Source organism: Trichechus manatus, unplaced genomic scaffold, assembly GCF_000243295.1.
Source record: "Trichechus manatus latirostris isolate Lorelei unplaced genomic scaffold, TriManLat1.0 scaffold00096, whole genome shotgun sequence".
Classification (NCBI taxonomy): Eukaryota; Metazoa; Chordata; class Mammalia; order Sirenia; family Trichechidae; genus Trichechus; species Trichechus manatus.
The window spans coordinates 5,181,108-5,189,570 of NW_004444032.1; positions in this window are offsets into that span (position 1 = coordinate 5,181,108).

Genomic DNA, 8,463 nt, shown 5'->3' on the forward strand with positions numbered 1-8,463 from the left:
AAGAGAGTGCAAAGGCCACCACTGAACAACAAGCTTGAAGCTGGAGGAGCCACAAAGGCTGGAAGGACTGAACCAGAGTGAGCAAGGAGGAGTAGAGGGGCTGCTGGAAAGGCCAGAGAGCTACGCGGAGGCCAGACCATGGAGGGCTTCACAGGAAAGAAGTTTGGATTTTATTCTGAGGTCCCTAGGAAGCCATTGGAAGGTTCAAAGGAGAGAGTTTCATAATATAATCCACATGTTGAGGGATCTCTTCGGCTTCTGTGCTGAGAAATGAATGCAGGGACCCAAGAATGGAAGCAGGGAAACCAGTAAGGAGGCCCTTGCAATAATACAGACATGAATGTTGGACTAGGGTGGAAAGTGGAGGCAGGAGGATTGGTGTATATGAAGATGTATATTCCTTGCTGAAGGAATGGGTATGAGGTAAAAATAGGAGTGAAGGGAAGCTTGAAGTTTTTGACCTGAGTAAGTGAATTGAGTCTCTGTGTGGTGCAAATGATTAATGTGCTTGGCTGCTAACCGAAAAGTTGAAGGTTTGAGTCCAACCAAGAAGAAAGAGTCTGACATACATGGGATTACCATGAGTTGGAATCAGTTTTATAGCTGCTAGTTTTAACTAGGTGAATATTGGTGCTACTTATGGGATAGAAAAGCCTGAGGGGAGGAACTGCTTTGGTGGCTTGTGAGAGCGTAGCATTAGAGCTCAGTTTTGAGCAAGCTAAATTTGAGAACTCAAGTGGGTATGTCACCTGGACAAGTTGCATATTTTACCTTGAAGTTCAGGAGGGATGTCAGAGCTGGAAAGAGAAATTTGGGAGCCATCTGAGTAGAGCTAGTACTTAGAGCCAGGTGAGATCATCTCCAGAGCATGAAGGTGAGAAGAAAAAAAAGACATTTGTTTATCAAATTTATTCTTAACTGAAAAAACTCAGCTCAATATTAAAGAAAAAAATCCCTTTGAATTAATAGCTACTCACTTTTTCCTTCAGTAAATCTTTTTTCTAATGCATCCAAGGTTGAATTACCTAGCAGACAGACTAAGCGAGTGCTTTGGGGCAAGAGCAAATCAAGGGAACGGAATTTGTTTTAAACAACGTATTTGATATTTCAAAATTTATGTTAAATATTAATAATTGAAAAAAAACCCAGAATTTTATTTGGCTTTCTTAACCTTACCAGTATTTTCTTTTCAAATTACGTATACATGGGGTAGGGTCCTTTAGCCTGAGCTAGGTACTGGCCACTGTAAGAAACACATGTCAGATCACCTTGCTTATTTATTTTTTTAATATATTTTTTAATCTCTTCTAAGCATTAAATAAAGCAAAAGTGACTATGCATAAATGAATAATGACACTCAGCATTCACTGATGATCCTTTTAGTTCTTTAATTAGTGGTGGATGAAACTTAAGGGATTTGAGAAATCAAGTAAATTTAGAAGAGCTTTACAAAGAGCTCTACTCTATTATTTGGTCCTTGGATATTTGTTTTCTATCTTTATGTTTTACTGCACAGTTAATAAGGAATTGTCAGATGTAAGGTCAGACAGGGATATTGAGTGCCCACTAATGTATATGGCATGGTTCTATGTGCTGGGGTTATAGCCGTTTATGAAATAGATTAGAAGTTTGCTCTTTTTGAAGCAAATAGACAATAAATAAATAAGTAAAATATATACACTAAATGGTAATAAATGCTATGGATAAAAACAAAACACGGTTGGGGGCATAGGAGGTGCTGGATTGCGGGTGGGTAGTGATTATAAATGGGATGATCAGACAAAGCCTCACTGAGGGGATGTTGGAGAAAAAATGTGAAGGAGGGAAGGGAGAGAGCCACGTGGACATCTCTGCAAAGAGCACTGCAGGCAGAGGGAACAGTGAGAGCAGATATTCTGAGGCTGAAGCATGCCTGGAATATTGGAGAAGCAGCAAGAACACCAATATGACTGGAGTCATGTAAGGGAGAGGAAGAGCAGTAGGAAATGGTAACAGAGAAATAGTGGGACCAGATTGTGTAGAGCCTTATGAACCTTTGTGGTGACTTTGACACTGAATTTGATGGAAAGCCATTGGAGGCCTTTAAGCAGAGGAGTAACATGAGCTGACTCACATTTTAAAAGAATCACTCTGGCTGCTGTGTTAAGAACAGACATTGAGAGGCAAGAGTAAAGGCAGGGAGAACTCCAGGATACTTCTGCAATAAGCCAGAGATGATGGGGGACCAAGGTGTTAGTGGTGGAGGTGGTGAGACTTGAATAGATACGTTTTGAAAGTACAGCTGGGAAGACTTGCTGAAGGATTGTATGTGGAATGTGAGAGAAAGAAGTCAAGGATGATGGCAAGGCTTGGGGCCTGTAGAATTGGAAGAATGGAGTTACCATTTACTGGGATAGTGAAGATTGCAGAAAGGACAGGTTTGGAGCTGAAAACAAGGAAATTGTTGCTGGATATTTTATGGTTAAGAGCTCAGTTGCTAATTAAAAGGTCGGCAGTTCAAATCCAACAGATGCTCCTTGGAAACCCTATGGGGTAGTTCTACTCTGTCCTATAGGGTTTCTGTGAGTCACAATTGACTCAATGACAGTGTTTTTGTTTTTTTTTTAATTTATTTTTTATACCTGTTAGAGGTCAAGGTAGAGTTATCAAGAAGGCAGTAAGATATATGAGTTTGGAGTTCAGGAGCAAGGTCTGGGAATATCTATTTTGGGATTCATCTGCATATACCTGGTATTTAAGTGAGTGAGAAGTCATCCAAAGACTGAAGCCAGAGGTGCTCCATCTATGTTTCGAGATTTGAAAGATGAGGAGGAACCAGCAAATGAGACTAAGAGGCAGTGATATGACTCAAGTCAGCAGACCCTGGAATTCTGGAAACCAAGTGAAGGAAACATTTGAAGGAGCTATCGACTGTGACCAAGAATGTTCACTGGTCTAGTGAAATGAGGATTAAGAATGGAACATTGCATTTAGTGACATGGAAGCCATTGAAGACTGTGACCAAACAATTTCAGAGGAATGATGTAGGAAAGGCTTGAATAGATTGGGTATAAGAGAATGGAAGGAGAGGAGGTCGGCATCTATGAATACAGGAAACTCTTTTTAAGACTTGTTATAAAGGAGAAGAGAGGAAAGGGATTTTGGCTGGAAAAAGAACTGAAGTCAACAGTTTTGTCTGTTACATTTTAGATTTTTTAAAAAGTATGCTAATGGCTACAAACCGATGATCAAGGAGAGAGGGAAATATTGGCGTTACAGCAGAGAAAGGGGAGGGGGAACATTGGTGGAGTCATGTACTTGAGTAGAAGAGAAGGCTGGTAGTTTAGTGTTCAAGTGGAAAGGTTGCCCTTAGCTAGGAGATGAGACGGACAACCCCGCTACCTTCTCTCTTCTCTCTCTTCCTCTCCCCCACTCTCTCTTTCTCAGTCTCTATTTTCCTTACCTTTTGTCAAAAAATGTTTGAAGTGTTTTACTGGAATGTCAAAAATATAAGCAAATTAGAATTAGTATATGAAAAAAGGAAAAAAAAAGAACAACAGAATTGGGTTATATAGCTTGTAAACTTAGAATAAACATTTGTAATTCATCTAAGTATTTAAACTATTTCAGGAATCCTAAGATAAATAGACGTGTCTTGTTGTCCCAGCTCTGACACTAATTGACTGTGTAATTTTGGTCAAATCACTTAACCTACCAGAGCTCAGCTTCTTCAGCAGTAAAATGAGGGTGGTGAAGCAAGTATCTAAGATTTCAAAAAGTTTTAAAATCCTATCTATTTGTAGTACATAAACTTAATCTCTCTGTTTTGCACTATCCGTTAGTTGAAAGGTAACAAATTTATTAGTAAACTTAGGCATATAATGCTTAATTCTATTTACTATTTAATGCAGAACATTCTATTTACTCTCAAAATGTATAGGGTAAAAACTTGTAATTTTCTATCATGCCTTACATATGATTTTAAGAATGTTTATTAGGAATAGCTTTACATGAGATTTAAAACCTTCTTCCTATCGACCATTAATTTTTTTAAATAAAATCAACCATACAAAATGGTGATAGCTACAAAACAGAACTCTGCGTATGCATACACAATAAGTACACATGGAACTTTTAAATAATCTCTTAAATATGTACATTCCATCCTCTTTCTTAACTCTCTTGGAAAACAAAACTTATGTGGGTAATATTGGAATCCAAATTCCTTTGAAAACCTAGAATGTATGTACCAATTGTCCATTATGTGCTAAAAATCTAAAATGGGTGGTTTTTTATCATCCTTATCATCCTTTAACTGTTCTAAATTGTTCCTCTGGAAATGTCTTTTTTTTTTTTTTGGTCCATAATCAGCTGTGCATCCCATTATGTCTCTTAAATACTACTTCACTTTCTATGAATTTTGTTACAAACTAAGGACTTCTTTAAACTACCAACACTAGCAAAAAATTAAATTTTGTATTTTATTTATAAGAACGCATCATTACCCCCACAGGTGTCCAAACATACTTGGAGTATGGGTAATCTATTGATGTCTCTCTAAAGAATGTATGGCCAGTCAACAAGTATTTGACTCTGCTAAGTAATTGCACCACTACCTGTCAGTTTGCCATACTATGATAGCTTGTATGTTGCTGTGATGCTCAAAGCTATGCTACCAGCATTATAAATACCAGCAGGGTCACCCACGGTAGACAGATTTCAAGGGAGCTTCTAAACTAAGACAGACTAGGAAAAAAGGCCTGGCTATCTACTTCTGAAAATTAGCCAATGAAAACCTTATGGGTCACAACAGAACATTGTCTGACTCACTTGCGTTTGACATGTTATCAGGAGGGAATGTCTAGGAGAATGTATCATATTGGGAGAAGTAGAGAGCCACTGACGGTGGGGGAAACCCTTGATGAGCGCAATAACTGCAATGGTGAACTTCTACATACTGGCAATCGTGAGGATAATGCCAGACTGGACAGCATTTCATTCTGTTGTACATAAGGTCAACATGAGTAGGAGTCAACATGACGACAGCTATCTATCATCTATCTATCTATCTGTCTATCTATCTAATTGCAACACTCAGTCCACTGAGTGTTATTGGCTCTTTCAAACCTGCAAACTGAAGTATATCAGTTTATTCTTTTGATTAAGCATATACATGCCAAATAGCTAGTGTGGTCATCCCCAGAATAGACTAGAAATTGGAATTGGTTCTTAAAATAAATTCTATGGCATTTAATTATGCTCAGTGATCTCCAATTAAAAACCAAACCAAACAAAAATACCCTTCAAAATTATGTTAAAATTCAGCTGTCACTCTTTTTCCTCTTCAAAGCCAATCTTCTCCCCATATGCTCTACTTAAACTGCTTTCATAGTCAAACCAAGAACCAAACCCATTCCTGTCAAGTCAATTTCAACTTACAGTGACCTCCTAGGACAGAATAGAACTGTCACATAGGATTTTCAAGGCCATAAATCTTTACAGAAGCAGACTGCCACATCTTTCTCCTGCAGAGCAGCTGGTGGGTTCAAACCACCAGCCTTTAGGTTAGTAGCCAAGTGCTTAACTACTGTGCCACCAGGGCTCCTTGCTTTCCTCATAGTCACCTCCTAATTCACAAATCCTGTGAGGACTCGCCTATCCTTTTCTCCCTTGTAAGATGGACATTTAATTATTTTGGTCCAAACACATGTAGCCAAATTCTTTCCACCTTTGCTGTTATGACATTACACTTTCTTAGTGTTATCCCTGTGTCTGCTCCTTTTCTGTTTTCAGAATACCCTAAGTCTGCTTTTCCTTCCGTGGTGATATTGCTCAGAATTCTGCCTGATCTGTCAGAGTGGCCTTAGGAGTGCTGACTGCAGGTCAGGCATACATGAGAGTTATTACAGCTTCAGTCGGTTGGCATTTTATCATCTTCAGTATTTTGGTTATAATAGGATAAATATGAAAATAATTCAGAAGAGAATAAAGCAATGCATAGATAAGATGAAGTCAAGCATGTGGTATGGTCACAAGGTGGAGTTATAGGCACTAACATGTTGTGAAAGTAACAGTCATGGTCTCTTTGACTACTAGTGACATGGGCAATGGGATTCTCACTCCCTTAAATTTTGAAATTCATGACTGACTATTAAATATTGGCCAATATGTAGCCTTAATGAACTGAAATGATCAATGTCTCTCTAATAAGTACGTATCATTTGATCCTAGAAATAGAATTAACATTGGAAATGTTTAAGAAAATCAAAAGCAGCATATTATTATTTGTATGCTAAAGAATCTATGGAGTCCTGGTGGTGTAGTGGCTAAGAGCTTGGCTGTTAACCAAAAGGTCAGCAGTTCAAATCCATCAGCGGCTCCTTGGAAACCCTGTGGGGCAGTTCTACTCTGTCCTATAGGGTCGCTATGAGTTGGAATCAGCTTGACAGTACAACGACAAACAATTTATAATATTTAGTATTTTATATTACCTATAATATTTAAGCAAAGTTATCATACGTGAGTTGTACACTGGCCTAAATTTGCAATTTAAAATAGATAATTTATTTTGAGTTGTTTTTAAGTTGAAATCTGTGACAAAAACTGGACTTGGCTCATTCACTACTGATTTCAAATCCATTTACAGTGCAAAGGCTAGAAAGCTGAAAGCTACATTTTCCAGGTTTCCTTGCAGCAATGGTTGTACATGTAAGTTAGATGTGCTCAGATGAGACTCAGATTCATAACTGAGTAACCTGAGCTTAAGGGGCACCAATTATGTGGGTGCCGATAATAGTAGAAGCAACATGGTTCTGGAGTCAACAGCTGTAGAGACGGTATCCTGATTGAGCACGTGGTGCTTTCCTGATTTGGCAACATCCCGATGGTGGCTTCCTTCAAGAGTAGGCAGCAGGCAGCAGGCAGCAGGCAGCTGGCAACAGCTTGCTGATTCTACACCAAACATCTGTGGTAGAGACAGTAGCTCCCTGTGTCTTCATTCTCCTGAGTCTTTGAGCATGTGTCCTCTGTGCTTGGAAGGCCTTCCTTTCCTTTCCTTCCCTGCCTGGCTCACTCTAACTTGGTTTTCCAGACTTAGCCAAGGAGCTCAGTTGCTCATGAGAGGTTTTCCTAACATTCCCCACCCCAAGCCCTGCTCTCCTTGCTAAATTAGGTCCCGTTCACATGTGTTCTCTTTTATGCCTTGTATATTCAAACCCACTGACGAGCACACCACTAATCAGTTTGTCTGGTTCTTCACTATATAGTAAGTGCTTTGTGGACAGAGACTACGCTTTTGTTTTAACTCTGAAACCCAGTGCCAAATATGATGCCTGGCACATAGTAGGCTCTCAGTACTATGAGCGAAGTAATGAGTAAATGGATGCCTGAGTGCCAGCGAGGGGCTGCAAATGGTAGTTTGACCTTTCCATTCAAATGGCTATTTCTAAGCACATATGAAACATGTAAAAATATTCTCCAAAGGAGAAACCTAATTACTCTGTAATTCAAATGAAGTAGCAATCTAATCCACTCTTGTATGTAGCTTTCATAAATATCAGGCCCACGAGGCACTATCAGATTCCCTAATTATTTCCTTTCTGATAAGGGCCCATTAACTTAACTAAAAAGAAGACTTTCTGCCAAACTCTGTTTTGGGGTGAGACAAACACGTTCATGCCAAGTGTTTTAAAAGGCATAGCTAAATTAAAATGGTGAGGCAGATTGGATTCTTTAGCAGCTTTTACCACATTGTCCTGTGTTGCTTGTTTAATTATGACAAAGACAAGACAGAATATGGACTCAGGTGGTTGGAAGAATTTTGTAAAATGTTAGATTCTTGATGTAGGCACTTTAGATTTACAGCCCAGAGATGAAAGAATTTATCTTTAATTGTTCTTCTACTTGTGATTTTGGCAATAGTTATAGGTTTTTTACATCAACAGTATTGACACATGGGAGGCAGAAAGTTGTAATACGAAGGAAAATTTCATAGTTGCGTCTGCTAATGCAAACGCCTAATAAATTGAGTATCAGTAGCTGTTTTAATCTGAATTAATTATACTTTTTTAAGTCTTCTAAATTCTAACTGCACAAGTAAAGATAGCTGGTAATTTTTCTCTTTCTGATGAGAGAGGAAGAATATTTTGTATGTACCAAATTATAGATAATAAATGAAAAGACATAAACCAGTTATATATTGCTATATACTTTCTGTATAGTCAGGTTGGGGAAGATTTTAACCAAATATAGTTGCTATGATACAATGAAAACCTTGTTTTCAAAAACAAAATATTGTGTGTTCTATGTTTCTATGCTGAGCAAATAATCCGAGAAGCTGGACTATATGAGGAAGAATGCGGCATCAGGATTGGCGGACGACTCATTAACAACCTGCAAATTGCAGATGAGACAACCTTGCTTGCTGGAAGTGAAAAGGACTTGAAGCACTTACTGACGAAGATCAAAGACCACAGCCTTCAGTAT